The 10,476-nt window shown below is 40.8% G+C and overlaps 1 long non-coding RNA gene across 2 annotated transcripts; it reads left to right on the top strand.

Annotated features, from left to right (window-relative positions):
* The first annotated feature begins 3,341 nt into the window (after nt 1-3,341).
* LOC140065667 (uncharacterized) lies at nt 3,342-9,841 on the top strand. 2 transcript variants are annotated; one of them, XR_011848005.1, is made up of 5 exons: nt 3,342-3,398; nt 4,273-4,373; nt 4,813-4,905; nt 5,990-6,037; nt 9,479-9,841. It is a non-coding gene; the product is annotated as an uncharacterized lncRNA (long non-coding RNA). The 2 variants fall into 2 exon arrangements; XR_011848006.1 differs by lacking the exon at nt 5,990-6,037.
* Nucleotides 9,842-10,476: the final 635 nt, after the last annotated feature.

Consider the following 10,476-nt stretch of genomic DNA (forward strand, 5'->3'; position numbering starts at 1 on the left):
GATCCGGCGGATTCAGACAATGCACGGGATTTAACATCTCAAATTGTGTCACAAGACACGCACTCACATACACCGGGAAGAAGAAGGTGAACTCCGGCAGACCTGAGCAGGGAAGCGACACATGCAGGACCTCAGGCGCATCTTGGTGAATCGCGCCGGACTTCATCTTTGTTGGGCTGTCCGGATCGGGGATCGCGACAGGACTGGGTAAGTAAAACTGCCCCACCATGTGCATTTCTTCCTTCGGTACTACAAGATACATTTTATGTGCATTGTGTTGTACATGGGCACCTTATGGTACTATTTTATAGGAAAGGGTTTGCAATATTTTCCTAATGGATGTCTTTAGTCACAAGGTACACAGCTAATGCATTCTGAATATACATTGTCATTATTAGTAATGCTCCATTACTTAGTGTTTCTCCATTATTATGAGTAAATAGCTCGTGATTATTTTTCATTTCTAATTGTGTTGCTTTTGCTATATAATATTCACAGCCGTTCTAATCTTGTGAATATCTGCAGAGCCTCAGGAAACACAAAGCCCTGCAGCTGTAAATGAAACCTTGTAACTATAATACTGCACGTACAATGCAATCATTTACATTGTGCCGAAAGATTTTAGTCTCTAAGAGGAGAATAGAAAACAGAGATGGAAAGCTAAGAAAGTTTAGAAAGCAAAGGCAGAGTCGGCTGGTTTTACAATTTGACCCTTAAAGTTGGCAACTACTTTTAGTTCTACGAAAACAGCCATTTTTTCATCATTACACACAAAGATCTTTTTTTTCCTGAAAGTATTCATAAGAAGTTTGCTTTTTGCAGATTTAATATACAGTCAATCCCTGGGTTATGGTGTTTTGTGTCTCTAATTGAATTTGTATATAAGTCGGAACTGGTAAATTTCAGAATTGTAGCTTCAGACAATTTTTTTTGGGGGGGGGATTTTGTCATTACAGAAACCTTACAGCTGATCATTGCAGCCTGAGACTAAAGTAAAACATCCAGAGAGCTTCAGCAGAGATCAGAGTGGCAGAAAGGTCTGTCTGTACGTCGGGTGTCCTTAAATCGGGGACCGCCAATATGTAGGGTAAATATAATGCATTAAAAGTGTATTCGTTTTTTTATAAGGCAGATGGGGTAAAAGGGACAGAAAATATATCATTAACTTGTTCTGGTGTGCCCACTGTATATTTACGACATGAGCTTTAGGAAGCTTTAAGGGTCCATGCACACATATGTGTCCTCCAGAGTTGTCTATGGCGCCCGGGCTTGCTATAGAGAGAAGAGGGGCGAGCAGCACTCGCTTCTCCTCTTCTTCAGTGCGCCTGATGTGTGCCCGTACGGCTACTGCCGGGCAGGCACATGTTAGTGTACATGAGCCCTAAGGCAGACAAATATTGGGAACCTTGCAATTAGTAGCTGCAGAAGCTTTATTTACTGTTTTTATCTACTCTTTTTCTCATACAGTGGGGCACATTTACTTATCCGGTCCTGTCGCAATCCCGTGGCGCGTTGTCCAACGAGGATTCGGGTCTGCCGAAAGGTCGTGCGCCTAATTTCCAGCAGGTGTCGCTTCTGCGCCAAGGTCCGCCTTCCCCCTGGTGCATGTAAGTGCTGATCTTGCGACACAATTCTTTTTTTAAATTCTGCGGTTTGTCCGAATTCGTCGGGTTGTCTGACTGCCATGCCCCTGACGGAATCGCGGCCTCAGGACCCTTAGTGAATGTGCCCCAGTGTGCTCCATCAAGCACTGTCAAGAGAATAGAGGCAGCTCACCAGCAAGTCCAGAATACCAGTGCTAAGAGACTGCTCCTGCGCCTTTCCAGATCCATCACAGCCCATTTGTCACTATCGAAGTTCAGTTTTCACCTACGCATAACTGCCTCGGCATAGAAACAGTGGAGGGATCATGAAGTAAAAATAAAGTAAAAAAACAGTAATACATTTAAAATATATATATTGATATACTGTATATAGTGATATGTTGAAATTTGCAGCATGAAGTGGCAAGTGCGATTAAATTGGCTGATTTAGGGTAATACTTCTAAACTTCTTGAATGTAAAAAAAAAACATATTTAAACTTTTACAATTAAAATTGAGTACAAAAACAAGGTTTTAACTATCGCCAGCTAGAGGTCATTCTGAGAGAACTTTATCTTGGCAGCTTCAAAATATTCAGATATTTAGATTTTGTAAGTCTGTATTGGGTTCCTCTACTGTCCCCAGTTTGACACCTTTTGGGCGTATCTGCCTGCAACGTTTTACCTCCAAAGGGCTTATTGCTGTTATCTATCAGACTTTGTACAGATGCAGGACTTGGTTAATAGTACTGAAATTGTGTTACCACAATTAGTTATCACTGAAAATTATGGGTTAATTGTAGTCATGTCTGGTTAATGGCTTAAGCCTGTTATGTTTACCAGTGCTGCATCTGTACATAAGGAACACCTCATATCCAAGAGGTTGGGTCTGTTGGGTCTGCACCCCCCCCCCCCCCGTCCCTTGCATAACCAATTGGTTTACTGGTGTTTGTTTCCCCTGGTAGACTACTGCAATTTCATTCTTGTATATTAGTGTTGTGATTTCTGTACTGCGTTGCTATCTCTGTTGCACTCATGCAATAGAGAAGGGACAGTTGGGTTTGGTATAAAGGCCCACTGTCACCTGTTCATTCATATTGACAGTGATACCGCTATATTACGACTTGTCTCTCTCCTGTGCATGACCAGGCACCAGTTTTTGTTATATTTTATATTGTTTTTTAGAAAATAAATGTGCCTGGTAAACTTGAGTATAAGCTGACCCGAGTATAAGCTGATGCCTCTTCTTTCACCTCAAAAAACTGTAAAAACCTATTGACTTGTAATAAAAATAAAATAAAAATAAAATGTAATAAATTGTCCAGCAGAACCCCCTCTTCAATAAAATGTCCAGCAGAGTCCTGGTCAGTAATAATATTTCCAGCAGAACCCCCACTAAGTAATAAAATGCCCAGCAGAGCCCCACTCAGTAATAAAATGCACAGGATGGACCCATTCAATAATAAAATGCCCAGCATAGCCCACACTCGGTATCCATTGTGACTCCTGGAGGCTTTCTGGCAGTGCTGGCATAGGCACTCTGCCCATAAAATGTAATAAAATTACATCTGATCTCTGATTGGTTTCCATGGGCAACTGGAACAGTTTTAGCTCAGACATTTGTGATGAATCTCCCTCTATCTCTGTATCTCTATCCATCTTACCTCACACATAAGCTGTCTTATACTAATTGCCTATAGTAACCAATGAAAGCTCAGAGCTCATATTAATGACCTGTGGCAGAATAGCAACCAATCACAGCTCAGCTTCCAACTACCACAGCAACAGCAGAAAATGGCTTCTGTATATGGTTCTTAGTAAGTATATTTTGGAAAGCGCGGGGTGAAGATTTCAGCTCAAAACCTAGTTTATAACGTTCCCTGAGTCGCATAGAGTGGCTCCGCAAAATTTGGTGATTGCAAACGTGACAGTTCAGATTCCTCTAGCGGACATACATACATACATACAAACACACACATACACTCAGCTTTATATATTTTATATATGTAGACTTGGGAAGACAAACAGGACAGTGAGCTATAATCAGAACCTATCAAAGCTAACACCTGCCTATTGGCTTGGTGCTTCCTAATGAGAAGCCGCAACTAGAAGACAATCCCTCCATAGGTCTCTATGCATGGAACAAGACAAAAAAAAACACAATAAGATGGAGATCTAATGAGTAGTAAGAAGTTTAAGCAGTAGGTCAGTTACCAGTAGAGAATCAGAAAAATGTACAGAACATGGTGTGGGTCAGAATGCTTACCAGTAGCCTATGGAGTAAGTGGTAAATACTTATAGAGAGGATAGTCCCAGCCCCTGGTGAATAGAGCAGGAAATCACAGATATACTAAGGTAACCCTTGCTTGGGAAAAGCAGAGAGAAGGTGTGGCAGAAATCAGATCAGCCGCCACTAGAGCTCAGTTCAGACTGTCAGACAAATGAACAGAAAAACTCAACGTGTCCTCAACCTATTAGAGCGGATCAAGGAAGAGGCTGACGCACGTGTGACAGAAACGCTGCACGAAGCTCGTCATTAGCTCAAAAAAATCTAAAGATTTCTTTTTTTTAAAAAAAGGAAATTTGTATATTGATTTTTGTGTGATTTACAAATGTAGCAGAGCTTGTCACTGACTGTATCCCTGTGTCTTTACTTTATATCTCATAAAACATATTTCAATTTAATGATAGGGCTTTCTGGATATTTGACAAGTTTATGCTACGAGTGAATATACACAAGTTATTTTCCTGCAATTTTCAATATGCATTGCTACGGTGAAATGCTTAGATCTGTAAGTGTATTGATAGCAAGACTCCGGCTCTGCAGTGTATTAGGAGGATGCATGGCCTAGAACAGTGATGGCAAACCTTTTAGAGGACGAGTGCCCAAACTACGACAAAGACCCGCTTATTTATCGCAAAGTGCCAACACAGAAATTTAATTTGTAATTTATACTCGCTTCTCTGTCACAGTTTTCATTGATACCAGCACCCTGAGGACACCAATAAAGCAGAAAATAGTCCCATGTTGAGCTGTCACTTTAAAATAGCTCTGTGCACAGCAAGTCCTGGGCTGTCTGGGACTGCAGGAAGATACCTGGAGTCATCTTTGGTGATGGCCTGAGTGCCCACAGAAAGGGCTCTGAGTGCCACCTCTGGCACCAGTGCCATAGGTTAGCCATCACTGGCCTAGAATAATGTAATATTACCCTGCCCTTCTATCTCTTACAGCAGTTTTCAGAGTGTTGACAATTGGCATTCACATAACAACCTGACTGAATCCTTGTTCAGATTTCCCATTTCTGCATAATCCCTGCAGTTCAGGTGGGTTTTAGGTGTTTACTACCTCCAGTGTTATAAGCAATAATACATTAAAGAAATAAACTGTAATTGCTTTTTACTTAATGGCACAGAGAAAATGCGCAGAGAAAAGAGAATGCATAACACATCCATTAATGTCTGAAAAATGTGTAAAAACTGACTAAAACCCTTAATAAATGTGAAGCAGAGCATTTTTGACAGAATTCTTTTGCAAAAAGATTAATCAATAATAATAAAATATTTTTGTATTTATATTGCGCCATCATCATAGCAAATAATAGAGTACATATACAAATAATATACTACCTAACAGAGCACAGTGGCTTAGCGGTTAGCAATGCAGCCTTGCAGCTCTGGGGAGCTAGGTTCAAGCCCCAGGGTCAACATCTACAAAGAGTTTGTATCTTTTCTCTGTGTTTGCATGGGTTTTCTCCGGGTCCTCCGGTTTCCTCCCACACTCCAAAACATACTGATAGGTTGATTAGATTGTGAGCTTCATCGGGACAGAGACAGATTTGGTGAACTCTGTGCAGCGCTGTGTAATCTGTGTGTGCTATATAAATAAAGGAATTATTTGAGTACAAACGTCATAAATCTGTTTCCGCCATAAACACATTAATTTGTTTTTCAAACTCCATTTTTATTATTGTGTTGCTGAAATGTTGGAAAACATTGACGGGAATGATACATTTGTTTTTTTGCTATCTAATCATTATAATCACATTAAATGTGACATCTTCACTTCTCACATAGAGAACCAATCAATACTTTAATATTGTGGATTTGCCTTTGACAGTCCTAATACATTGAGCCCAGAGATAATTCCACATTCCAGATCTGTCTTGATAGTGATGGAGATGGTAATGTACAAGATACTTGCAGTATTCTACTATAAAATAGTGAGGCTGGTATAAAATATTCTCATGCGTGTTGTCTGAAGGAGAAGCCACTCAGAGATAAACGCTAAGCTTCACATGCACAGCCTCAAGGGATTTTCATGCCAATGTCAGATCCTCCGCTCAAAGAATTTATTCCCATGGCGTCTCTGAATAAATTCTATTTTATTTCGCTCCCACTTGTATTCTAGGGCAATGCATGATGGAAGATTTGTTGTGGTCAGAAATACAGATATCATGTAAGTACATGCTGTGATCTCCTTATATGTGTGCTATACAGTATAGGTCACATCCCTTAGGAACACCCACATAGTATTTTATAAAGGTTCTTATGTACAGTTTTGCACATCCGAGTAGCTTGCACACTATTTCCACCAATGTCATCTCTTTTCTTACTTCAATAGGTTCTGCTCTACTGATTCTGGTTAATGTTATTATAATGATTCCTATATTTATATAGCACCTACAGATTACGCAGCGCTAGACAGAGCTTGCCATATTAGTCCCTATACCTCAATGGGGCTCAAAATTTAATCAACCTACCAGTAAGTTTTTGGAGTATGGGAGGAAACCGGTGGACCCAGAGGAAACCCACACCAACACAGAGAGAACATACAAACTCTTTGCAGATGTTGACCTGGATGGGACTTGAACTCAGGACCCCAGTGCTGCAGTGCTAACCACTGAGCCAAAGTGCTGCCCTATATGTGCTTGTTTTATCTAACCCCCAACATTCCCAGAAATAATCAATGCTTGTATTGACTCTAGTATGGTCTGGTAAGCGTCCTGGGTTAGAACTAATAGCCTGGGACCACCCAGCGCACCGTGACCGCATGCAATGCATGTCTATGGCAGCTGTGAGCTAGCCGCAACATGGGCTGTTACCATGAAGACGTGTGCATTGCGCCTGAAGTTGTTGAATAAAAAAACATAATTTTGTGTAATTATCTCAGAAGTTGTGTCTTGGCAAGACTGAACAGATCTGAAGTTCATGTAGGGCACTGGCTGAATTACGTAATGGATACAGCGATAACCCCCCCCCCCCCCCTCGTACAATCGGGAAATGATATTCTTTTCCCTCTATTTATAAAAAAAGTTCCATCATGGCTGCAGAGAGATGACATGTGCCATTGCATTGTAGATGTATGCAGTGCTCAGAGCAAACAACTTAATCTTAATGAATGTTTCATAGCTGTGACCCTAATGTGTCCTGAAGAGGCTTCTGTGGGTAATCTAGTCTGGGCATTCATCCAAGTGTAACATAGGAGGAGAGGCTTTATATGACCATCTTTCATAACTCTAACCTCAAGACATTAGTTTCCTATCCACTGTGCTGAAGAAAACATCTTATTGCCTAGAAATATACAATGTAATGTAAAAACCATCTTAATAATTCATTACCTTATAATTCAGTGATTCAGGAAATCTGAAGGAACTGAAGTACCTTTAATATTAAGATATCTGCAATATGTAATTTTTCATACATTAAACATATTCAAAGCGCCCCTGGAGGCGAACATGTAGCCCTGTCCACATATAAATGGAAATTATTAGTGATGAGAAAGTTTGCAATTTGACTAACTAATTTTTACTCTCTGTCCATCAGGCTCAGTTCACTTGAGCTCGACAGGTTCCTTTCCCTCTTTCGTTGTGAAATAGCCCAAAAAATAGCACAACAGACCCTATGTTAATTGAATTGTAGCAAAAGACAAACTTCCATATATTCATCCATCCTAAAATGGAGAGTATAGCCAAAACCCCTGACGGACGTGTGAACTGGGCTTTAGGCTGCTTTAACACAGCTGTAGGCTCGGCCAGCAATAGTGCTGCTCACCCCTCCCCTCTCCATAGTGAGACCAGGCACCCGGCTGTAAACAAAGGCAAAGATAACCTTGGTTGTCTTGGTTGAACTACCTTGGTTGAACTTGATGGTCATGTGTCTTTTTTCAACCATATAAACTATGATACTATGATTGAGTCATCTTTATCCAGTGCACGGAAAGGTGTGCGTGCAGTCTACTGCAGCTGGGAGTCATAGCCATCTATGGGGATGTATATATATATCCATCTGCAAATTGCAAACTCGTAAACGTCCCCCTCCTCCCCTGGGAGTCAGGTAATGTGAATTAAACTAATATAAAGTATGGAAATAGTTCAGAATGCTGACAAAGGCATTTTTAAAATCAGAACAGCAAAGGCTACTGGAACCTGTCAGTAGCTAAATATTACATTCCTGGTGACCGATTCACTTTAAAGGGGTTTTCCCACAAACAAAAGTTAGGTCCCATCTACAGGACAGGACCTAACTTGTTGATCAGTGGGGGTCTCAGTGCTGAGACCCCATAGATCACGAAAAGGAGGGGTCAAATAGGGTCCCACGTACCTCGTCAGACCCCTCGTCGCTCCGTCAGACTAATGAAGCAGACGGCTGCGCATGACCGTTCTGCTTCATTAATCTCTATGGAGCTGTCAGAAATTGCCGCGTTCAGTGGTCGGATGGAGCGACGACGAGTCCGAATTAGGTACATGGGACCCCATCAGACCCCTCGTTTTAGTGATCTGTGAGACCCCCACGGATCAGCAAGTTATAGGGCCTAACTATTGCTCGTGGGAAACCCCTTTAAGGGGAAATGTAAACACTACAAGAATATTGGAAGTGAGTTCGGTAAAAAAAATAAGCTGCCCCTTACAATACATGATAGAACAACGATACAAGTATTTGTGGTATTAATACATGATAGAAATTAATCAATGGCAAGTTTTTTATATTGTTCCACCAGAAACAACTCTACCCAAGGTAATAGATCATGTCTGGTATTGAGGATCATGCACAATTCATTGTTTTATGTCTATTTTTCTTGTTCTCAAGCTAAATTTTTTAATCATTTGGTACACACCGCATACTGTATTATCTAGATTTGCAGTGTATACTATAGAATAAATATCAGACAGACTCTCTACTTTGATATAGATTAGATAAACAGGTGGATACAGGAAATTGGGTGATGGGGAGGTTGAGTACCATACCCCTAATTTAAACCGAGGCCTAATATATGGCTATGTATTCGGTCACCCTAAATGTACCACATTTAGTCAGTGTTGATCCACAATAAACATATTGAAAACAACAAGTACCTCTCATCTGAGAGGAAAAAGAAGGATCGACTAAAGAGATGCAAGTTAAACGATAACAAAATCTTTATTTGTGACAACAATGCTCAAAGTTAAAATGCATTAAAAATACAAGTGGTGGGATACAGAAAGAGAGAGCCGGGCCGACCCGGACAGGGCAAAGTTGTAAAGGAGTAACTCTTATCGGGTAAGAAACTGAACAAAAAGCGCCAACGCATTGGCAGTTGAGCTGCGAAATTTCTTAATTTCTATAGGCAGAGTGGTGGTATTGTCCCGACCACTCTGAAACATACGGTATGTGAAGGGTATATTTCCTGTGCCTGGGTGAAACAACCTATGGCTACAGCAAGGAAAGAATTATACTGCTATCAGCTCTTACCCGATAATGGGAGATGTGAGGTGTCTTTGCCACTGACCGGGAGGGTCCGCGTCCCCGACGTACGTTTCGGCTCGGAGTGAGCCTTCGTCTGGGGGACGATATAGATTAGGCTGACCTCATTCTGCGATGACCTGCCTTGAACATAAAAGTAATACTTTACTTCTTTCAGCCTTTTCATTCCAATACCAAACAATGATCTATCATTATACGTGACACCGCAGTCTCGCAACGTACTCGCGGCGTAACTGAGCGCCCTGTCAACAAGTGATGAGGCATTGGATTCTAGGTCAGAGTGGCTTGAACAAGATGCTGACTGATGCTGTCTGGTCAGTGGCTATTGATGCGCTTGAAAATTCAAGGACAAAATTGCAGCCTGGGCTTTTTGCCAAGAGAACTGATACATTCATCCTCGGGGGAGAGATAAAGTCAATCAGTCAATGCATTAGTGACCCATGTGGACTTACCAAAAGTGCATCAGATTTAATCTCCTCACTTCTATGGAATAAACAGCAGGCAAAAGGCAATACTAGCTTCCAGGCATTTTCTGCATTTTGTATTCATTTCAAATGTTAACTACAGGAATTCTACAGAGACGCAATTGGGTTATATTGCCGTCCATTATTTTTATTTCTTTCATAAATGAAACTCTTAAAAATGAGATTTCTATGATGTAACAATGCTGAATAATCACGGACAATATAAAAAGACTTTTAAACAAAAGGGTGCATTTGATATTTTATGGAAGAAGAATACAAGCCAAAATGCTATTTTCTCATAAATGATTCCACTTTATGGGATGAATGCTCCTCTCGGTTGCCAGAAAAGATCTTAGCACTGAGGAAGTAAATTCATGGTCAAACAACCAGCTTATTCGACTTTTGGACTGACTTTTGGAAACTAGTGAAAGTTTACCCTGTGATTGTTATGGTCAGTCAGGAATTACCTATCATTGGGCATTGGGATTGGAAGCCTGGGAGATAAGGTTTGTCTATGATAAAAATGAATACTCTAAATCTAAACCTAAATCACATAACTTTTATCCACAGGATATTTTATAAAAACTTGATGAATGCTGGGTGACAAACATGCCCCACTCCCACGAACTTGCAAAATGCAGACTTTGCCGGGTATGCGTGGTCAGTCACTATTCAGGGCAATGGAAGTATA

This window comes from Engystomops pustulosus, chromosome 6 (assembly GCF_040894005.1).
Source record: "Engystomops pustulosus chromosome 6, aEngPut4.maternal, whole genome shotgun sequence".
Lineage (NCBI taxonomy): Eukaryota > Metazoa > Chordata > Amphibia > Anura > Leptodactylidae > Engystomops > Engystomops pustulosus.